The sequence below is a fragment of the Eleutherodactylus coqui genome, chromosome 6, assembly GCF_035609145.1.
Source record: "Eleutherodactylus coqui strain aEleCoq1 chromosome 6, aEleCoq1.hap1, whole genome shotgun sequence".
Classification (NCBI taxonomy): domain Eukaryota; kingdom Metazoa; phylum Chordata; class Amphibia; order Anura; family Eleutherodactylidae; genus Eleutherodactylus; species Eleutherodactylus coqui.
Genome location: NC_089842.1, coordinates 71,221,054 through 71,245,760, shown reverse-complemented (window position 1 = coordinate 71,245,760; position 24,707 = coordinate 71,221,054). Strand labels below are relative to the sequence as shown.

The 24,707-nt window shown below is 42.5% G+C and overlaps 1 protein-coding gene across 1 annotated transcript in view; it reads right to left on the bottom strand.

Annotated features, from left to right (window-relative positions):
- Positions 1–24,707, bottom strand: part of SIK2 (salt inducible kinase 2) — a 143,640-nt gene that overhangs the window by 67,401 nt on the left and 51,532 nt on the right. The gene's annotated exons all lie outside the window — the stretch shown is intronic.

Below are 24,707 nucleotides of genomic sequence, written 5' to 3'. Positions count from 1 at the left end.
ATATCAGAGCAAACTATACTTTGGAAACTTATACTGCACATAATAATGCAAGTGCGTCCCGTCACCCATCAGAAAACGTTTTCTGCATTGCACAGGAGCTCAGAGCTACAGCAGTGCGGCTAGTTTATAGGTCAAGAATAGGTTTAATGAGCTACATACATAAAGCTAGTATGAAATGGTCATAACACCGCCACGTGCTAGATCAGTGACCTAGATTCCGTGGTGCAACTATAGTGGGTGCAAAGGATGCAGTCGTGCCTGGGCCCATAAGGTCTCTCTTCCCCATATAAGGAGCCCAGTACTTTAAATGAAGCATTATAGTTAGGGGTCCTGTTAAAGTTGTCAGGCCCTGTGCAAAATCTATAAGTTCATCCTCCGCCTAGATCACTACGTATAGAGCCCTAGGGTGATGCTTGGTTCAGTGGAAGCAAATGAAGGGGAACCAGGCTTGATTACTAAACTGCATTAGTCAATACGAAATTTGATTTCTGGGCCATTTTATGCCACGCCCACAAATAGGACAGACCGGGTTCTATGGTTTGAGATATATATATATATATATATATATATATATATATATATATATATATATATATATATATATATATCTTTTTTTTTTTTTAGAACTGCGCACTACTATATTGTGAAAAGTTATAGAGAGAAAAGGCTGGTGAATAGGCGCAACTCTCCAGAAACACAGTGGGACGGTAGGATATATTATCAAACTTCTCTTTTAGTGAGTATATTAAAAACCAGCATAGGATACGCATTTTGGGGTGAACCTCCTCCTTCAGTCACACTAGGAGGGGCATCACTTCTAGGACTTCAGGAATATGGCTCCCAGAAAGTGCTTGTGCAACCAGTGGTAGAGCTGGAGACGCGGCAGGAGAAGTGGAGAATAGTGCAACATAGTCATTAATTTAGTGCAAAAGGTAATCATTCAACAGAATCGATTATTGCTTTTAATTTTTAACCTCAAATATACAAATTTGAGTTGAAATCTGGCAGCTCTGGGTAACACATCCACTTTGGTTGTAGTGGTTTATGTACACAAGAAAAACTATGGTCAATAGGAAAAAAGGCCACAAGTTCTCACCTAGGCTCTAGGTTATCAACCTGGGGTCCATGTGCCCCAAGGGATACAAGTCACGGCTATAGGAATACTGGCAGTGTGCTTTAATAAGACAGTGCTGCGTATGATTGTAGCCTTAGGGATATATTAGTTTGAGTAGGGGGCACTTCGATAGGCCGTGCAGTGATTGCAGGTGTTATGAAGAGTGTCATATTGTATTTGCTTTATTTTATATACCATCCACGTTGTATATATACACATGCCAGGATTTTATGGAACTGCCCTGACCTTGCCTGTCACATGGTGGTGTTCACTGTATAACAATTCCCAGTGAATCCCGCAGGGTGAACTCACTGTGTGATTAATGGATGCTAAAGTGAAATCACCTGACCAGAGGCTCACTATTGGCTGCCGAGGGGACTGTGCCAAAATATGCTGACAGCGCCATGTATTCCGAGGTGAGGGGGAGCAAGGTAGCTACTGAAATCAGCTGCAAATACCATAGGTGCGGATCTTAACAGGGGTTTTCAAGCGAAAGGGCTGTGGAATTTGCCAAATATTCCACAGAGTTTCCTCCCCCTAATCACATGGCGAATTTATTGTGAAATTTCACGAAAATTCCGCCTCTAAAATCCATGTCTTTTTTAAGTGAATTTCCACATGGATCTGCATGTGGAATTTGCCTTTTCAATGGCAGAAAGAAGTGACAAGCCACGTCTTTAGATTTCGCTATAAAAATTCTGCATGTGGATGTTGCCATTTGACGGGGCAAATTCCATGTTTGCATCCACATTAAATACACAACGATATTTTTCTAAAGTGAATGCCGCTGTGTGAACATACTTTTATGGATAAAGGATAAAATTATAACTTTAGCACAAAAAAAAAAAAGAAAAACTACTCATTCCTCACCCGATAAATCCCGTGAACCCCTGGTGGTTCCCGCTGGTCTTTGCAGTTTTCCTGCAGTTCTGACATGCCATATTGTACATACACATGACTGCTACCGCCAGTCACCGGACTCATCGATGGCGCTACCATGTACAGTAAGACCAACAGTGTATGGCTGCAGTGATGAGGTGCCATGCACCAACATGCAGGATAAATCAATACAAACTGGTGAGGACCTCTGGAGCCCGGGAATGGAGCAGTAGAAGCTTTATTAAGCAAATACTTTTTTCCCCCCAGATCCTGATAGACCCCTTGAAACTTACAAGTTGGTCTGTTCTCTCCTTACGTCCAAGTAATTGGTAAGATTTAACCAACCAACCGCTCAGAAATGGACCCCACAGCCTGGGGAATGCTTCTCATTTGCTACTAAAAGGTCAAGACTCTAGAGTGGTCATTTAAACCCCTCGAATTAGTGAGTAACGCGCTACTGGCCTGTGTGACACTGGAAGGGTTTGAACGTGACTTTCCTCAGCTAGGACGGCTCTCATGTTACACTTCACCGGGGAGGTGATAAATGATGGCTTGTTAGCAGCCCTATGAACAGAATATTTACAAAGTGCTGTGGATGACGCAGGCAAGCTCTTGGCATCTGCTTGTGATACTTATTCTTCGTCCGGCGGGGGAATTTAGCAATGGAGGGAGGGAGAACGTTGAAGTCACACTAGAGATTACAATTTGAAGTTGAAAAAGAAAAATGAGCACCGACCTTATATAGTAAAAATGCCTTAACCAAGTTGTGAGGCTCCTCCTGTATTTCTCACTTCTTGCCATGTTCCTAACACTCTATACTTATATAAACGCTGCTAGCTACATGCCACACAAACACAAGTACATATAGTCAGTAATAGAGTAGAAATCATATGATCATACAATCATATCAAAATACTAGAAACACAAACATCTTACATGTCACTTAATTACTAAAGCACATTCAATGGATAGGACATAAAATTGAGAAAGGTGGGAATTACCAATAATTACAACAAGCGTGTACTATCCATGTTCCCATCAAAGAAATGGCCCCTCATCTGATAATGTCCAATATTTTAAAAAAATGTAAAATCAGGCTTAGAACAGCCCCATCCAGTGCTACCTCTTATAAATAATAGATTTTTGGTAAAGGAAGAAAGAATTAAGCTGCCCTGGTCTCTAAATGGAAGCCAGCTTGCTGCACCATAAATCATTCCCATTGCTCTGGAGACCAAGCAAAACTTCTCCCTTGCAACATTCGGCCTGTACATACTATGGTGTACAATGAAAAGAGGGGTCCCCAGAGCAAAGTAAAAAAAAATGGGCCCTTTATTAAGGCACTGGATTTTGTCACCCAGGACAGAAGTGTCTGGTGTTTGTTCCACTCCCTTTCCATGACCCTTAAGACATTTCTTAACTGCCTTGTTTTCGAGCAATTCAGTTCTTCTGGAGATAGGATTGAACCAAACATCGCTGGACCCCCTCTCTCCATGGGCCCTAAAAAAGCTGCATGGTCTGCCTCTATGGTACATATGCTCTTGTGTACATAGACGTTTCTGTTGTGTTATTTCTCCATTCATTTCTCCATTTTGGTTTCCCTTTACGGAACACCCATTAGTATGACGTTCATGAAATTCTAGCATCCTACCAAACAGTCTGGAAAAGTTACGTTAAAAACTCTAGGATTTAATCTAGAATAAAATGCTAATCCACAAAAGATTAAAAGAAAAGTGTAAGGCTAGGTTCACATCTGCATCTGTGGTTCCATTTGTAGTAGATTTTGTAAAAAAAAAAAGCTGTCAAGATGACAGAAACCCAACAGACCCCATTATAGTCAATGGGGTTTGTCAAGCACTGACTGTGTCCAACATGGGACAGATCTGGCCCTATTGTTGCTTCTGTTTTCCAGTTCTTATATGAAAACACAAATATGAGTACATATGTGAACGTGTAGCCCAACCACTCCAAATAACAGATGTGGGTGAATGCTTTCAGTGCTGATATATCATAATAGCAAGGCACAATGACCTCCGACAGGTGAGGTTGTACCGCAGAGCTGTGCCCCTCCCCTACAGCTTCCAGATTAAGAAATTGATGTTTGGAGGAGTAGTTTGGGGGTTGTCTTCTAAATATGTATACAGCACACCTCCGCATACATGATCTTACTGCAAGCCATTACACGTAAAGATTCCTCCTGCTATTATTCAGGGCATGCTTTGGTAAGACTCGGAAAAACATCCAAGTAGGTGGAAAAATAAGTGCAGCAGCTCGAAACTTCTCATGCAGCATATTTAGGGAAACAATAGTCATACTGATGTCATAGAAGAGTCTGATAGCCCTGTAGACATTAGACTGTTGATGGACCACACCAAAAATGTCAAGAACTGCCAACAACGATCTAGTTTTTATTGAGTTAGTGCTTCGCGAGCGATGTCCCTACTTCATGCCAGTATGCCGCTGGAAAGCCCTGTACTATTATCCACCAGTAACGTATTTTCATTATCGTCATAGTCGTGTGATAAGAAAAGGCAGGAGATTGTAAAGATTAGCAGCCTGTATTCATTGTCCGTGAAAAGAATATAATGGCGCTGGATGGCGAGGTCTAGTAGACACAGGGCAGGAAGCAGATAAATTGAGATTAGGAGGTTTGGTGCAAAAAAAACTAATACAGAACGGAATTCTCAAGGCCTTCACGGGCTCCTCAGCCTCTTGGAATAGGATGCAGCTATTAAAGGCCTTAAGAACTTGGTTTGTTAAGCAATGAGACAGATTTCTGGCTAAAAGCTTATGGTTTGAAAGCTATGGTGACTAAGCATTCACAATCTGACCTGTACAAGCAATACCCAATGGGAAACAAAGCTGTCTCTGTGCTTATTCAAGTAAAAAAGTTTTATGTTTGCGAGCGCAGGAAATCCTTACTTGACTTGAGCAGGTTTATGCATACAGATGCACAACGTGGAAAATGAATATAGCACTGTATTAGGAATATTTGGCTTTCCTCTGTCAAACCAGCAGGCCATCAAATGAAAGTGTCAGAAGATTGAGCCGCTTAATGAACCGCAATTTCATAGTTAAGGTTTTGCATTTTTAAAAAAGAAAAACTGTAAAAAAGACTAACTTTCCGTTTCACTGCCTGGATTGCTAATCCTGAACCTAAAAACTATTTAGGAGATTTGGTTTTTAGGGGCAAGATTTGCACATTATCAAAACTGTAGGAAATAGGTAGTTAAGATACACACTGCTGTAAGGAGAACCGAAGAAGAAATGGCCCCACTGGGTTGCTAAAGGCTAAACTAGAGAGTGGTGTATAAGGAATTGCACATTCTTCACCCTTAAAGAGATTGTCCAGCTGTAAACTACTGATGGTCTATCTTGAAGATATGCCATCAACAGTGGCCCCGTATAGGGGCACCACCTGGAACCCTCGCCAATCGGCTGTTCGCTGGGCTAGTGCACTTGTGCACAGGCCATCAACAGTGGACCGGTGGAGGTGCACCACCTGGAACCCTTGCTGCTTGGCTGTTAGCAGGGCTGGTGCATTTGTGCATGCAGCTTTGCTCTCACTACAGTGGCCTGGCTAGGTATTACAAAGTTCCAATTGTAGTAAACTCTGGATAGGTGACCCTCGTAGACCGACTAGGCCATCAATAGTTTACACATAAGAGAGAAATTCCTGCACTTCCATAATATATAATGACTTCTTTATTGAAAAAGCATTAAAAATCCGTGATTATTTAACCCTTTCCAATTCACTGTCTGACGTCTTCGAACATTCTGATTGAAGCCTGTACAGCCCCGACGTCGGAAGACGTCCAGCAGGGTATTCTTACTGTATATTACTGGTCGCTTTGTTGTCGGAGGCCTCTCCAGCATGTCCCATACTGCAGTACTGGCTCTAGCCAGCACATAGCGCCATTGTAAAATGGCAGAAAGAGAAAGCCCCTAGGAAACCCTGAATCCAAAATTGGATTGCAAAGGGTTAAAGATAAATGAGTGCCAATCTCAGTCTGTATTTGTTACATGGCTCAAGCCGAGCTGTGTGAAGGGACCTTTAGGCTGCGTTCACATGTTAATTCTCATTTCTGTCTTCCTATTCAGTCATAGGAGCAGAAAGACACTATGCCGGTTCAGTCACATGATGAACACCAATTGTGCTCAACAGGGCTGTTGACTCATAATGGGGTCCATCAGGTTCTGTCACTCTGCTGCATGCTGCACTATTTTTTTTGCCAAATATGATGCAGTCTGCAACGGAAGCACGAAACTAAGCCTCCAACACAGACATGAGCCTAGCCTAAGCTTAATAAAGAATGTCTTCTGATGACCTATAAATTCAGCAAAATTACTGTTACCATTATTAATATATCTACAACCAACTTGGCAAATAAGTGATAGAATAATTCCCCACAGTGCCACTCATTGAAAAGGGCATCTACTCTGCAATTCAATATCCAACTTTTCCAACACTCTTTTGCATAGCTTTTTTTTCCCCAAGGAGCATTGCATGGCCTATAAGACTCCCTACACCCTTGTGGAGCTCTCCGCAAGAGAAAAAAAACCCATTAATCCCCATGGAACTATAATTGACTTCATCACTCTTCCCTGGAAGTCGAGAACCATCCTGCTACATCTGTGAAAGTTGATTTCCTCCATTTTTCCATAATTGTATTGTTTTATACAATTTAGATGACTATTACTTTGAGTTCTAACTTTTGTTTATCAAATAAGCCAATGTAAGCCATCCTGGTCAGGGTGAGTTGGATGCTGTTGACAGGCACGGGAAGATGGATACAAAGCAGAAAGGAATAATGACACTGGGATGGAGTAAGGTCAAAAACTGTTCAGATGTACTGCCAGGACTATGTGCAGTCAATGGGAAATTACATTTCTGTTTGCTTGTTCACAGTTGGCTACAGCCCATAATTGGCTGGTAACTCCACCCTGCTGCCAGTCGAATTATGTGTAAAGAGGAAAGTTGGAGCAAGAATTTCAAGTTGTTTTTAAAATTGTGGTGTAATTAATGAAGCAGGATGTCAAATTAAGGAACCATCAGCATCATTTAAGGAGGAAGAACTTCTACAAAGTTCAGCAGAAGGCAATGAAGACATGAAATAAGCAAGCAAAGGTTTACACAAGTATTAGGAAAAAGTCCACTGAATCTGAAAATGCATTGTTTTCCCAAGCCCCCTATCTACACCTAGGTTCTCTCATTTTTGGTTATCCACTTTTATTCCTTTTTGCCCTAAAAATAGTGTATTTTTGAGGCTAGTACCTAACCCGCCCAATAATGGTTCACCTGGACATGGCGTATGGGCCCACATGCTTTAATCAAAATATGCACTAATAACCTTGCATCTTTATACATTTAGTATAAACCATTGTTGTGCAATTTTATTCAGATATTAAATGTGTATGAGTGCTGAAGCATGCGTTTCTGTAATTTTTGCAGCCATGGCCTTCAGATTTAATTTCCTGGTGTGTGGACAGGTTTTTTTTTTATTTACCTTGAGCTGGACACAACCGATGTCAACGTTGCGCACCTGTCCAGTCTCCACAAGACAGAGAAACAGTCAACTTTTTTTTTCTGTATGGCTCAGGGAAAAATCCACTAGCAAGACTAATGCCACCAGACACCAAACGGTCTCCTGTAGGAAAACAAGTCATCAAATTTCCCTCTCCATTCTTGTACTACACAGGACGGGGAAAAAAAAGACTGGAGGGCCAGGTATATGTAAATCAGCCCATAAAGCTTTTAAGTGGATAATTGGAGGTATATGTTAAAGGGTCAACTATATTTTTTTTTACTAATTGATATCAGATAGTGAAACATTTTCCAGTTTTTCAAATATGTTTTTTACTTTATAAATGGTAGTTTTTAAAAATTTGTTTTATAGTCTGTACATGACTGGGGGGGGGGGCATTTTGCTTGAGATACAATTAACAGAATTTAAGGTTGTACCTCACAACTGCCTCATGGGCCATAGACACAATGGACAAGAGGGGATCCATTGACATCCACGAAAGCATGCGATGGGGATGCTGTGTGATCTGTGCAGAGGTCATTGTGCAGGGAGGAGAGGAGGTGAGCTGTGATCATCACCTATTGAGAATAGTGGATCCTGGGTTACTGATATATAAAGTGGTACCTGTCATTCTAATCTTGACTGTGATGGTAATGAGATGACTGCTGAAACAAATGTCTACAAAACCGGAAGTGCCAGGCTATTAGGTTTAGCAGTCAGTGTGAAAAACAAAGCATTTTTAAAAAAAATACAGAACAATTCTTTAAAATAAATAAATGTATAATATATATCTCTCTCTATCTATATCTATATCTCAACCCTCTGGTTTTAGGACAAAATGCTTTCCCAGGACAGAGAGGTGGAGGGTATATTGCCTGCAGTTATTCCTCTCTGCCATCCATCTAATCTGAAAGTTCCTCATACTGTTCTTGGTCTTCCAAGATGGCCAACAGAATCTTCAGTCTTCCTAATAGTGCATTGGTAATCCAACTACTAATGGACTACACCTGCTCTCTGATTGAACACAGCTGGTCACACGACCAGCACTAGCCATTCAGAGAGCACTGCAAAGTGAGCATTAAGTTATAAAATTGCTGCAGCCATCTTGGATTGCCAAAAACAAGGCCTGAAACCGGCGGATCGGAGGGGCAGCAGAGAAGAACAACTGTAGGTACTGCAACCCCCTCTGCCTCAGCTGGAAGGACAGAATTTTGACTTAACATATAAAGGGAACTATTGTAAAAATCAAGCTTTTGAGGACACATTTCCTTTAACCCCTTAATGATGCGGCCCTTTTGTTTTTCCCCCATTTTCATTTTTTCCTCCCCCATACGACTCTTTGATCGCTTTTTGTTACATTTTTTTCTTGCAAACAGGGTGACCAAAAAAAGCACATTTCTGGCATTTATTTTTTTGAACGACGCTCACCGTGCGGGGTAAATAATGCATTACTTTGATAGATCAGACTTTTACAGACGCAGAAATAGCAAATATGTATTTTGGTTTTATTATTTAGATTATTTTATTGGAAATATCGCAAAAAGGTTTTTTTAACTTATCACTTTTTTTTTTTAATAAATAGTAAAACTTTATTGCTCTTCTTTCTAGTCCCCAGAGGGGACAACAACTTGCAATGCTTTGACCGCCCCAGCCGTATGATGTAATACCATAGCATTACATCACACTGCTATTGGGCAGGCGGTCTATCAAGCCTCCCCACGGGGATGGCTTGAAAGGCATTCTGCTAAAGACAGCACTGGGGCCTTTCAGAAGGCCCCCCGGCTATCACGACACCCGCATGGCTCCGTGCGATCTTATCGCGTGGGAACCGTGCGAGACCCCCGAACATCGTTCAAGGGATTTAAATGCTGCTGTCAGAATTAGCACCGGCATTTAAAGGGTTAACGGCTCTGCTGAGGGGTGCGGCTTATCGCAGCGGTTGCCGCCGGCTGTAATAAACAGCCGGTGTCCGCGCTGTATGAAGAGAGGGCATACCCCCGATATCGCTCTTCATACATACCCAGATGCTGCAGGACGTAAATACACGTCCTATAGCGGGAAGGGGTTAAAGGGCTATTCCTGTCAGAAGCACTCGTCTGTTTCTGTCAGTGGCTTAGGCCGCTCTCACACCGGTCTCTTTTTACCGCAATTATTGTGGCGTCCCGATCACAATGAGGTGGTGTGTTAAAAAGCGCTGTCAAACGCTGTGACACGCATTCAAAACCGCAGCTCAAAATCGCAGTATAAATGCGTATGTGGGAGTGGCCTTACGCTTTGAATGGAGCAGCACATGCTCGACTGCCTATCCATTTACACTCATTCTAACTGTGGTCTTGTGGATGGGGGGGGGGGGGGGGACCAGGTGCTCAGACTCAAACAGCCCCCCATAGGGACCCCATTAATCTAGCACTGATCCGGTGGACAGGTGACAAATACTTCTACTTAAAACACCCTTTTAATGAGGTTCATTGTTTTTATTAATTCAGATATATAAAGTAATGTTACATTTGTCTAACTACATGGATCAATTAAGATTAGCACAGTTTTCAAAGTTTATAAAGTAAAATATTCCTCATTACGCTCTCTGTAGCGCTTACGTCTTAGGTAGTCATAGAAACTGGGCCATTACTTATATAATCTGTGATGTCCAGCAGATCACAGATGACTCGGTTTCCTGGAAATTGTTCAATACACCACATTGTTCTTCAGGCCATTCCCAGCATACCGGGAAATGCTGCAGTCAATGAACTAATCAACACGATATTATATCAGGCAAACTGAAAGAGTATAATCATCATAGCAACCGTAGGGAAGGGATTGCATCAATTAAGTAACGGAGCCTTCAGCTTCACAGTATGCACTGACTGGCCACTTTATTAGAGACCCCCATTAAGAGGCGCGCTGGACCTCCGTTGGCCTTCAAAACCAAAAGCAAGTCATTGTGGCATAGATTCTACTAGGTGTTGTAACTGTTCTGCAGAAATATTGGCCCATGCGGACAAGAAAGTGTTTTGTACTTGCTGCAAATTACATGGAGGTGCCGACATTCTCTAAACAGCTGGCAGGAAGGGGTCATCGATTTATGCTGCTTGTGGCAAATTCTGACCTCCCATCAGCACGGTGCAACAGAAATCTGGATTCATCTGATCAGGTGATGTTTTTCCACGTCTTGCGCTCTTTTGCCCCTGGAGTACTGTCTTCCCATTTCTTTTAGACAGTAATGCCACCAGAATGGGTCATCTGTTTGTGGCCAGCCGTGCTGAGGAACGATGACATGTACATTCAGCCACAATAGTTGGAGCACCAGCATTATATTCGGCTGCAACCTGCTTGACTGTGCGCTGCCTGTTCACTAAACCAATTTTTTTTACATCCTCTTCCGACCCAGGATCGGCTTTAGCTGGATGTTTTTACTTGATCACACCATTCTTGGTAAACTCAGAACACGGTTGTACGAGAAAACCCCCCAAAGTTGTCAGCTTTTTAAATAATAATAGTCTAACACCGATGACTAGTCACTCAGATAGTTATATCTTCCCATTCTAATGTGGATTCACACTGAAATTCATGCATGGAAAAACTTGTCACTGGATTTTATGCTGCACTTCAGGAGTCACGGGTCCAATTTCCTTACAGTGAAACTTTAATCATGACGGGTCTGGGGTCTCTAGTAAAGTGGCCAATCAGGGTGTATTCATTGGTTCCCTTTAGGGAAAAGAAAGATGTGAAGGTGGCCTGCGGAACAGTGATTGCCATGTGAAATGGTGGTCACCTGTCTGAACTTTGACCCAAGCCCGCTGTTTCTACGTTTACTCTTTAAATTTTTTTCAAAAAAAGTATCTGGTGAGCTCCTTCACACTGGTGAGAAAAATCGTGCGATTTTCTCACGATGATGCATGGAAAAAAAAACAAAAAATGCAGCATCTCCTTTCTTTTTGCGATATTGCCCATTGATTTCAATGGGGCCGGCGGCAGCAGCGCTGGCCCCATTGAAAACAAAGCGAGAACATCGCGATCCACTGCCGTCACTGTGACAGCCACACCAAGGGATTCCTTCAACCCTGCAGGGATAAGAGGCTGTCGCATCCAGTTTTTGTTTTACACGTTTTCAATTGGACTGGCTGCAGCATCCCCGGCCCATTGAAAACAATGGAAGAACATTGCGATCCCCTGCTGCGGCTGTAACAGCTGCACCAGGGGTTTCTTTAGCCCCGCGGTGACGTGAGGCTGCTTCCATGGGAAAACACCTCGCATCCAGGGATTTTCAGAAGGATTGTGAGGGCGATATCGGTCCGTGAACCACAGCATGATATCGCTGTCGCCAGTGTGCAGAAGCCCTTAGGGTAGTTTCACACGTGCGATGGCGATATAGGCGTGAGAAAAATTGAGGCAATAATGGAATTTTGCTTATGAGATGTCTGAGCGTGGGCGCTGCTTTTTCTCGTAAAAATATCGCTGTTGCTTGTGATTTTCTCACGATAGATAATAGGAGATTCTACGCATCGCAAATCGCAAGTTTGTGCAATGCGATAAAACAAAGTCTCCATAGGGAAACATGGGTGATAAAAAAAAAAAACACAAAACACAGAATGATAGGACATGCCGCAGCTTTTTTTCACGCAACACGCAAATGTGAGGGAAAACATTGAGAACCAAGGGTTTTATAATTCTGCATTTTCACGCGCTGTTGCATCGCGCAATTTTATTGCCCAAGTGAAACCAGCCTTAATCCAAACAGGTCATTCGGAGGTATGCATTTACGCAGATGTATGCTGATGCCAGGGCCGTAACTAAAGGCTCAGGGGCCCTGATGCAAAAGGTGAGCTGGGCCCCCCCTCTATCTGTACCTGCACCCATACCTAAACCATGCTGCACAGAGGCATAACTTGAAGTTTCTGGGCCCCAATGCAAAACCTGTAACAGGGCCCCCAACTATAATGCTTTATTCATAATACTGGGCTCATTATATGGAGAGGAGAGGCCTTATGGGCCCCCTAAGACTCCGGGGCCCGGGTGCAGCCGCATCCCCTGCACCCTCTATAGTTACGCCCCTGGCTGATGCACATATCGGTCTGCAGTCTTGCCATAGTAACGGTGGATGAACTTCCCTTTGGGGACATTTACGGTAAGTGTTTTAGTCGGCACTCTAACTATAGTGGAGAACCATATACATCAGGATCCGTGGACAAGATAAGATGTGGATCAACATCCCCTCCTCCATTTGTTCTGCGTTTTCCTAGAAATAAAGCACTCAAGACAGAAAAATTACAGTTTATGGCCGAACAATTTTTGTCCAACTATTTTTAACATTAAGTCATGACGTCAAGTGGCTACTTCGCTGTTCAAAAATCACTATCTTTATCCCAGTGAAGCTGCAGCATAAAATAAGTGCACTCATCTTGGAGTCATTAAGGACCGGCATGAATAATGACATCAGCCCAGCTGTGCTGAGTGGTGCCAAGAACACAAAGTTACTGGATTTGCTCACTTGCTGCTGATTCCATTAAACGCGGTTGGGTAAGGGGCATGTTACAGCACGACTCTCAGGTTTACTTAGCACTGAGGTTGTCTGAGTTTTGTTTTTCTCAGTCTGATACCGAGTAATAACACATCATCTGATCGCTGCATGATTTTGAAGCCTATGTGCCCCTCGATGAAAGGATGGTTGTTTACAGTATATGAGAGCACATCAAACATCACATAAGGGCAGCAAACTGGCAGCTTCTAGTGCAGGCACATTACTGCAGATATTAGAGTACTGGACTTAAAGGGAAATGGTCACCATAAACTACAGAATAGGTCCTGCCGAATCTGGTGGTGAAATCTTAATACTTACTGGACTCCCCATTACTGCACTGCGAGCCCGGGGCGTTGGCACTCAGTCTATCAGTATAGTTCTTCTCATTCAGTCTGGGCACCCCACTGTTCTCTAATGGGGGTGACAAGCATGAACTGAATGAAAAGAAGTAGACTGAAGAAGGCAGTAAGTGCATAAATGGACAATGGGGAGTATTTTTTTTTTTAGGGACTAGGCAGTGGCATTCTGATAGGGCATCTATTTTATCCAAAATGTATGATAAATGTGTGTAATAAACTATGGTAATTTTTTGTTATTATAGGAGTTTTTATAGGGAGGAGAAAAATTCTCTTAATTTTTACACAATTCAACCCAATTCGAACACCTAATTATTGCACTTTTTTGTCGTATTCGTTAGATCAGCTTATTGCCATGCCAGTCTGGTCTGGAGAACTGCAGCGTTCTAATAAAAGTAATCAGCCGTACTACTGACACAACTACTGATACTTAAGCAGATTGTAGACTCCTAGAGGTTGGGTCTGAAGTTACCGGTTTACTACAGTAGATTTATTGCTAATTACACATGAGCCATTTATGAAGGAGTTGGAGCTGGAGTCAGAGTGTGGAAAAATAGAACAGTCAGAGTCGGAAGTTAGGCTTACTGACGGCACAGCTCTGCTGCTAAGGGCATCCTAAATGGTTTGGGATGGGTTACATAATTCTTCTCATTAGCTTAGATTGCTACAATACTTACAACACTGCAAAACTTCTCTTCTAGCCCCCTTACTTGGAGTCCAGAGGGGCATTTATAGATTTGGCAAATTTACCTTGACTTTTAATGTGTTCTGATAACTTTCTGTGTCACACTTTGTTTACCCTCTCAACTGCTTTACAATGGCTTGTGTTATGTTAAAGGAGGTTTTTTAGGCAAATACTATTGATGACAATCCTCTGAATAGTTGACCGGCTGGGGTCCACCGTTTGGGACCCTGGCCAATCAGCTGATAAAGCACCTGCTTTCAGTGCTGCAATACTTTTGGATTTTAATGAGAGCAGTGCCAGCAATTACAAGCACTGGCCACTACACCGGGGTCCGAGCCAATTGCTTCTGCTCTGACCCCTGTATATTGCGGCGCTGACTGCAGATGCCCAAACAGCTGATAGGCTGTACCCCAGCCAATTAACTATTAAGGATAGGTCATCAATAGTATTTATGTGAAAAACCCATTTAGGATAAAGATAACAATAGCTTTTAAAATGACTTGAGCTATTCTGAAGAAGGGACATGTTTTTCAAGTTTGCACCCATCCACTGGTAAATTGGTGGGGGTCCAACCACTTTACTAAGCTAAATGTGCCAATTTTGGCCCCATTTACTCCAACAAACTGGTGTACTATACCTGCTGCACACAATACTTAGGCATTTTAGACATGCCCCCAATGGACAAAAGGTGTGACTTAAAAGAAAAAGGGCATGGCCTAAATTTTAGTTAGCCAACCAAGAGGTGGCATAATGTTAGACAAAAGAGTCTAAAGAGTCCCCAAACTCATCATTCAGCATGAGCCACTGTGATGAATTTGGCACAACTAGTCTAGTTCTAAACTGTCTAAGTTTTAGACTGCATTAATAAATCTGCCCCAGTTCTCTTTGGTGTTCTTTAGAGATTTTGTCCAGGAGTAAAAAAGTATGTCCGCTCTCTTCCAAAAACAGCATCCCGATTGATACTACACCTGGACGGGTGTGGCTCTATTACATAGCAAGGTTTCTCCCATGCAAAACACAGGAGGAGAATGCGGCCGGCACCTAGACTCGTCAAAGTAACTGAATTGATGAGTATAGATGCCAGCCACAATCAGTAGAGCTCAGTCTGCGTTTTACATATAATATACTATAATAGTTCATACTATAATAGCTTAAATAAAGCTGCACACAATGTTACCTGAGCGTTTCTGCTGTGAAAAAGTAAGTGGAGCTACACAGATCGCAGTTCAATCTCTATAATGACTCCAGGTGCCTGCCGCAATCCATGTAGCTCCACCTGCATTTTGCAGCAGAGAGACACTGTGTGTAATTGCACAATTAAAGTTGCACACAATAAAGTCAACGCTGCAACAAATCGCAATGCAGTCGTAACTCTGCCCGCCAGTGGCAGCCAAAGGCCATACAATCTTGCAAGAGTTCTCGGTAAGATCGTGTGGACAGGGTTTCTGCTGCATTGCGCTTACCACAACGCGACCCATACAATAAAGGTGCATTTAGACACAAAGATAAAATCGCTCATTTTTGCATAAACTACTACTTGGTACTAATGCCTATTAGTACCAATTAGTAGCCTGTGAGCCACTGGGGGCTGTATGCAGGGAACAGACCACCTGCTGTTCCCCGATTACATTGCCTTTGTTCTGCCACGGGGCTAACAGCTGAGAAAATGTAATCAGCTGTTATCAGCTCTCCCCGGGCAGAACATAGCGTTCAAGCCGTCTTATCAGCTGTTCTGCTGAACAATGGATTTCATGCCAAACCGATATTCATTGTTCAGCGGAACACGCAATGATTATCGCTCAAAAGATGGCTTTTGAGCTAATTTTGAGCGATAATCGTGGTGCCTAAATGGGCCTTTAAAGTTGCACGTAATCTTATCAAATTCGCAAACAATAAATTGGTACTACTACAAAATTAGTCTTGATGTCGTGGGTAGATGGTTCATCATGCTGAACATTTATAAGTATAATATTTTTTTTAAATTGTAGCATGACTCGAGCCTAACGGGAAGCTCCAGGCATAGTTATCTGGCTCTATCTGCAAGACTGGCAGATTGGATCTTCGGCATCCCCCAAGTAATTGAGGTTAGCAAGAAAAATGATAGTCAATCTTTCAGGATCAGTCTAATGAATTATCTTCTATTTATCATCTGAAGGATTTATGTCACATGCATGAATGATAGCGGACAAGAAAAGTCCCTACTTTACCACTGGAGGCCATCCAGATCTCAGATGTTTACACATGCCAATGCACAGAACTCAGATCTATCCTAAGAGGAACTGCCCATTTAAAAATAACAGGCTCCTTCCTACCACATCAGGTTATTTTTTAACACACATGGGTATTAGACCTGCCAATGCATGTGCGTCACCTCAAATCCGAATACTGAGAATTTCCAAGAACAAATCACCAGCAAGCAAGAGGCCTGACAGCTCCAAGTCCCGGAGCATGCGTCCTGAACACAACACGCCAGAAGCCTCCAACCGCTCACCGGCTACAAAAACAGTGCATGCTATTCGGGACCAGTGCTGCTAATGTTATATTCATTCCACTGGAACTGCTTGATAATGTGTACCGCTAACAGTGCCCCTGTATTCAGAATACTGTTCCCTTCATCCGTTTACCAGCAACTAGTGATGACATCAGCATCTTGGAAACCACGACTTCCCAGGAAATTCATGAAACTTGAAATTCTAGACTTTGTTTGACACTCCACAATGCCGCAAGCCCTTGGCTGTTTTCACACCTGCGTTAGGGTTCAGTTCGGGGTTTCGTCTCTGCTCCATTTTTGGAGGAGAGAAACTGAAATAAAAAACGGATCCGTTTTTTCCCCCCAATGATTTCAATGGAGTTTCCAGAAAAAAAATGGAAAGCAAAAAGGAAAGGCTACTGTTTGCTTCCACTCTATCAGGTTTCGTTTTTTTTGAATGGAAAGAACGCTGTAGTCGGAAACTTGGCGGAATGGAAGCAAATGAAAGCCTTTCTGTTTGCTTCCCATTTTCTTTGAAACCCCATTGAAATCAATGGGGAAAAAAGTGGATCCGTTTATTATTCCGTTTTATTTCAGTTTTTCTCCTCCAAAACCGGGAACCCTAAACTGACCCCTAACGCGGGTGTGAAAGCAGCTTTAGAAGTCATGCACACAGTTGTATTAGGCTACATTCACATTGTGTTTGCAATATGTGGCAAGAAAGCTCTCAAAGCATACATAGAGAGTCTTTAAGGCCTGTGTCAGGCTGGTTTTATATATACACACACTAAATATATAATATATAAAATATATGTATATATATATATATATTTATTACACACACACACACACACACACACACACACACACACACATTATATATACACACACACACACACACACACACACACACACACTATATATACATACGCACACACACATTATATATACACATACATACACACCCACACACACCTTAAAACTCTTTTCTGCTGTATGGAGTAGTACAGTCTGCTGCACCATTCCATAGAGGGGCATCCCACAAAACCCACATACCTAGGGTAATAATCTTTAAAACAGAAAAGCCTATGGACTCCAGATGTACCGTAGCAATATTTTACTTGACTTTAACTTAACACTTAAAACTGTATCACTATATGGGGTGGAGCGTACATCGTCCATTCATAGCTCGATTCTCTGAGGAGTACATTTTATGCATTGTACTATTTTTATGATTGGATGATGTATGCTCCACCTACTGGCGTCAGACTTTCAGGGGTTTCCCCGTGTCTTTTTGTAGTTAAAATGTCCTGTCTTCTATTTGCTATGTAGTGGTCTGATGTAAGCGCCGATCCGGCATAGAAACAGGTCACCCAATAAACTCTTTCCCCAATAGTCCTGATCTAGGTTCCTAGTGCTAGCAGTGGCATGTTCATCTTCTTCACTGTGCTTCTTGATGCTCTCTCTGTAGTCTTCCAAGATGGTCATTGAGCTCCTCTCACTTTTAGGCCATCTTGGAAGACCGCAGAGGGACCCATGAGCTGGCGGATCTACGACATTACAGCCATAGACGAGAGCACTAGGTAAACTTTGGAACCAGGACTGGAGAGTTGATTTAAAAGATGTATACGGGATAATATATATATTATTTACTAGATGCCCCTGTATAGAATACCATGGTAAACTACGTTATTCTAAACCAACCTGATGGTGGTCAGGAGGACATTTTTGGCCTTAGTTGGGTAAATAGCTCCTATGGATAAACTACATGTGACACACGTCAAGAGCTTTCCCGATGCATACCCCAACCATACACTGCAAACGCACCCTACCAGAGCTGAATAAATCTCGACAAGAAGTTGCACTCATGCAACAATGAAGGTAGTTCTACTTCTAAAGGCATCTAACTTTAAGCATTGTGCCCATTGTGACCGGTCAGATACATCTGTCATTTTTTCATATGACAGCAGTGACATGGACCCACCTTTCTGTCAATTATAATGTCAAGGCCCATCTAAAACAATGCCAGCTCGGTGGTTAAGAGTAAACACAGAAGTTGAACCATATGAAGAAAACACTCATTTCAGCTGACCAAGCCCCTGTTAAAAGGAGAAATACTTCATGAGCAGTTAGTGTGCAGTACGAGTAATATCCTGAATGATGTCCAAGTGTAGACAGTTTAGAAATAGGATTGGACAAGCGTGTGGATTATATGCCAACACCGCTACTTTAATGCAGAACATGAAGTTACTAACAAATACGATTATACAACATTTACTACATGAAAAACAGCAAGAATGGGCTGTTCCAGAACGGTGATTGTTGCTTCTATGTCAAACAAGTACATTTTATTAGAGCGGATGAAGAGAAGCTAATTTAACTATACCTCCTGAACGCTCTCTGAGCCAATGACAAAAATAGCAAATTTGAAGAAAAAAACAACAAAAAACCTACTTTAAAACATTGCAATTTCTGAGAAACTCCAGCAAAACAAAGTCTCTTTCTTGATAACGCCCCCTAAAAAGACTCTGTCACCTACTTGAGCCAAAGAATGTAAGCAATATACTTACCTCCCCTGTTGTCAGATCTGGAAACTGACGCTCAGCGCATCAGACGGACTACTTAGTAATGCTGCTCAATGCACTAAGCGGCGTCTTTCAGCAAAGCAACTGGGGTAACGACGGGGAAGGTAAGTATAACACTTACCTCCCCGGACTTCACAAGTCACCTACTTTTAGCCGATAGACTTAATTTATAGGGCTAAAAGTAGGTGACAGAGTCTCTTTAAAGCAACCATTCGACTTTGGAACAAAATTGTGTTTCAGTACTGGAGGGGGAGGGCGGTATATTACCTGCAGGGTAAGGCGTGACGTCACCCCAGTCCCGATCCTCATTCACGGCTGGTGAGCTGTGACAACCTGATACCTCGCTAAGTATGAACAACTTTTATTGGGTTCTACACCATTTTTCTTGCTAGAGACCTCTTAGCATCTCTAGTTTAATTATGATCATCTAGTTCTAATAATGTGGACATTACTTTCCAGATCACCCCGTACAATCTTCCTGTATATGTAAATTAATTCTAATATCACTGTATAACATTATCCAGCATATAGAGCCCCTCAGGACCGGCAGTTCTTCCTTCTATTCCTTCAATGCCATCGGGTTCAGAAAGTAAAATCGAAAGAAAAAGCAAATACATTTACAAGTCAATAAATTAAAAAGTCATCTGAACAGGAAATCCTTCCTCCACCCCCCCCCCCCCCCCAAGCCATAATCTCCTGGCATTACACTAAGGTCAACGGGATAAGAGAATTACAACTGCAGAATACTTTATAATACTCATTTGTTCTACCGCAAACAGTATAAATTGTTGCAAACCTATAAAAGAAATCTGAGAGGAGTTGAGGTGTTCCAGGAGCCTTTCCTCCTCCACTTTGTACTGGAGGACATCGAATCCCAAGTTACAATGTAAGATAAACATATATAACCAGCCGAAGAAAGGAAAAGAAGTAAGTTTGTAGCAACTGGCAGGAACTACTCAGAAAGAAAAGGAAATTGTTCCTTAACTCTGACAGCTGTTGATCTAGCGCACACGTGGGAAAGGTAGTGATATCACGATAGATCTGTTCTTTGTCAGCCGGAAAGAACACTGGAAGCAGACCTACACATGCATTGCAAAGGGGCCAGATTGTGCTATTTAACCCCTTCCTCTACCCACAGACCATTGGATTCCCTATCATACGCTTTTTTTGTAGGGCAGGAATGCTATCTTTTCTCCCTAGGGAGAGCACCTAGAGGGTAAGTGGGTGAGGAGACTTATAAGGTCATTCATGCTCCTCTGGGTAATATGCAAATAAGGGAGATGGAACAATACCTGTGCAACACCACCTATCGGAAGGCAGCATTCCTGCGAGTCAAGGTTAGACCCTTTATACAAGCTTGGTTTTCAATTCACAGTTATTGTTACAAGGCTTGTATAAAGAGTCTAACATTGACTTGCAGGAATGCTGCCTTCCAATAGGTGGCGCTGCAGAGGTATTGTTCCATCTCCCTCATTTACAGTCTCCGTCACCTCAGCTTACGCCTGTGGCTAGCTCGTACGCTTCATACTTACAACCGAATGTTTTCACAAGAAGAAGGGGGAGCTGTAGACACCATGCTTGGCATTTAGCTACATGTATAGCTGTAAATGTCTGTTCCAGATGTTGATCAGCCGCAGCGCCAGAAAAATGACTCAACAATTCAAACAAAGCAACAAAACCACAGTGCCCATATTTACTCTAAGGAGCTTAAGCTGGCAATTTGTGGCAAATGCCATTCAAACAGCAATTAGATAGTCTTCAACGAATCATATCGCACTTAAAAAGCAATTAGAGCGCGTTTTATGGGCAAACTTTTCCATCCATCAAATACCTGTTTATTGGCATATCTGCAAGTTATATAACATGGGATGAAGACGTGAAGGCTGATACGTTTATAACGTGTAATATACAGTGTGGCAACGGCAGAAAATATAATTTACGATGACATTTATAGACAAGATGCCGGGATTAAATCAGCTGGCTATCCATCACAGCATCCAAGGCTTAATACAAGAACCGGGAGCGAGAGTGCAGACAGCCGATCTATAAACTAGTAAAACGGCCCGTCTCTATCGACAGGCATTTGCAGTTGCAGAATTTGCATTTCGCCATCTTGTGTAGGCTATGGCGATTATCTAAGCTGTATCCGGCCGACGTTGCTGAATAAGCAGTTTACATGTAAGGTGAAAGCTTCTGCCTAGAATTATGGAGGCAATAACTAAACTGGCATTTTGCAGATCGCTAAAAATCTAAACTGCTCCTTATAAAACAAGTTCATACAAAACTCGTATTTATCGTAATGCGAAATAAATGGATTCCAGCAATTTGTGTCAATTTGGACATGCAGACATTCCCCCCCAGTGTTCATGCACTTTAGACTTACAGACGTTAACTGCAGATATTGACATCAGGCTGGTTTCAGAGGGTTGGAATAAGGCTGCATCTTAAGTACAAGTATTAGAGATGTTACTTCTAAGTTCCACATAGTAGAACTATACGGTTCTGGTTTGCATGGGCCACAAAAAGGTGTTATAGCTTGAAAAAGACCCCAATGCTAGAGAGCGCTGCAACCTCCTAATTGTTGCTCCAGACACAGAGGTGCATTAACATGGGTGACGGTGCCTGGTGGTGCAGTGCAGCCCCGGACTGATGTAACTCCCTTGCACTGCAGATTAGTGGGAGTCGTATGTCCTGACGTTACCAGAAAACCCCTCTTAGGGTATGATCATATATTGCAGACTAAATCCACGGGCAGCACGGACCCGGGAGAGGTATGCCCATTGTCCTTGTGTATATTTTAATCAGAAATGCTGCAGTGCTTCAGAATAAGCCCACTTGAAAATCTGACTAGGATGCACAGCGTTTCAGATTAAAACGTACATGGGGTGCTGAGCATACCTGTCCCGGGTTCATGCTGCCCACGGTTTGGGTAGTATGAACCTGATAACAGAATCCCTTCAAGGGTACGTTAATGAGTAGCGGAATTAGTGAGGATTTTCCATAGCTAAAAATCCGAAGCAGAATCCACAGCAATTTCTGCGTCAATATCCACGGCGTTGGTATAAATACGCAGTAGAGTTCCCCCCTTCAATTGAAAGGGTGAAAAATGTGCTGTGGATTCACACCAGTTAGCAGCGCAAAACATATTGCGGATTTTGGCGCGGATACGTGCCAAAATCTGCAACATGTGAACATACCCTAAAGGTGCAGGTTCCACTTCCAAGGCTCCTACTTCTCAGAGAATTGGGGTCCCTTCATCTCCAACCAGCACTCTATAGCAGAGGAGACCATGAATGTATGTGACTCTATAAGGGTCATGTTAAAGCCCTAGTGGGCCCTGTGTACAGGTATCACGAGGGCCCTTCCTGACCCAGAAGTGAGCAGAGACCAGAACATCAAGGGCATGCAAGAGGTGAGTATATGTTGCTTTATTATCTTTTAAGTCACCTAATACTTTTCAACTGTACCCAAATCCTCAGGATGGATATACAGTGGAAAGCGGTGATGCTGCAGAGTGGCCCTGTGCAGATGCACCGTTTGCCTTATGGTTAGAGCAGTCCTGAGCTCTCTCCACACTTACCTGTATTATAGTAAAGGTCTAGCAATTCACAATTCCCTTAAACTACACTAGAGAGCTGCATTTACTCTATTCTGGAGTGCCAAAGCGGGGTCAAGTAACCCCAACCTGCTTTATATACCAGAGACAGCTCCACAGATCACCATTGGTGGTTGTCGATCCGTGCTCATGAGCTGTGCGCCACTTTTCTCTGACATGGAAACTACCTGTGAGCAGCCACACACAGACAAGCATACCCAATGATTGAAGGCAATGGCTGCAGGTTATGCACCCTGGATCTATCAGGTTCCATTGCTACAGAAGGAGAGGATGGAATTTTTCATACCATTGTGTATATTCATATTGAATGCATTGCCTATATTTAATGTGGAGTTTACATTTAAAATCAGACCTAAGAAAAGAATCTAGCAAAAGCCGTAATGACTAAGGAAAAAAACTTCACATCAAAAGTGAAAAATCTCAGCCGTGTGGCAGCGGTTCTCCTATTATCACCGCCAGTCTCAGGAGTGTCCTTATATTAATACTGCATAAACAGAAGTTCATTTGGAAATAGTCGGGAATCTCCAGTGGAAGAAAGACGCTCTGATCATTTAAGGTCAAGCACAGAAGAAAATCCCTGTTTTCAAGCTCAGAAGTACAGGAAGCGAATGTTAAAACAATTAAGCCGGAATGAATTAGTCAGGTAGGCAGCAACGTCATTAGCACTTCCTGGATCTCTCAAATGAAGCATAATCATGGCAGAAAACAAACAGTACGGCTTTCAGGGGGCTCCTAGATGTGGAAAATGACATTTTTTCTTGGCGTGAAGTAATATAGTATTTCTTGGGAAATAACCAAGAAGACAAAAAAAGTTTCCATTTCAAGTTTGTGCAATAAACAGTAATGGAGAAGTCAACTGAAGATAAAATTGCGTCAACGTGAGGGCGAAATTCTAGGGCTTGGTTCCTGCCTACATTAGGGGTGGGGTGAGGGGGTTAGCATGGTCTGTAGCGGTACAGGAAGCCCTGGATAGTCAATGCAGTCTACTAGTTTGGATCCCTATGAAGATGGATTTGTCAGAGCTATGGCATCCATTATAAACGGATGTGAAAAAAAAAAAGCAGCGGGCACAGCAGATATTAAAGGAGCTGGCAGTTTTAAACTATTAGTGGTCTATCTGAAGGATAGGCTATACATAGCAAATCAGCGGGAATTTACCACCCAGGATCAATCCTGATTAATGGTTTGCTGGTGTGCTTGTACATTCAGTTGATTTCTGGGGGAAGCAGACAGCTCCATTCTCTCTGCATAGGCCAGGCTTGGTATTACACCATTCATTTCAATGGGAACTTTGCCTGTGTCTCTCTTTTACAGGATTTGGGAACTGAACCGGGATCATAGGCTCTGGATGTAAGAATCATTCACATGTCAAGTAGATGCTTGTTGATCCAGGGATGTATTCTGACTGCTAGATTTGGAGTCGGGAAGGAATTGCTTTTTTTTTTGCCTTTTCCCGGACCAACATTGCAGGATAATAAGTTGAATTGGATAGACGTGTCTATTTTCAGCCTTACAAACCATGTTACAGAACAAGTGAGAAAAAAAATGTGCCGTGCAACCCATGTTGTATTATGAAGGTATTCTCTCCTAGAAGTCTTCTTACTTAGGGGAGAATGAGGTGCTGTAAGGAGACACCATAGGACTATAACAGTGCCTATGAGTCCGTAATAGGTCACTGTATGGAATCAGTGTGTCTCTATGTAGGCCCAGTGCGTATAGTACTTCCATTTCTGTAGAGGCTCAGTACATATGGTACTTCCATGTGCTGGAAGCATTCTTATGCAATGATCTGAAACTGGTATGGCAAATGAAAAACATTACTTTATTTGCCACATACAGCACCAAGAAGGGGTACCTATGCCTCCCATAGCTGGGTTTCCCACGCAACCACTTTTGTGCAGAGTGACATTATCAAATTTGACACCATGTGACATCATTGACTGGTTGACCAGTAAGGTCAGA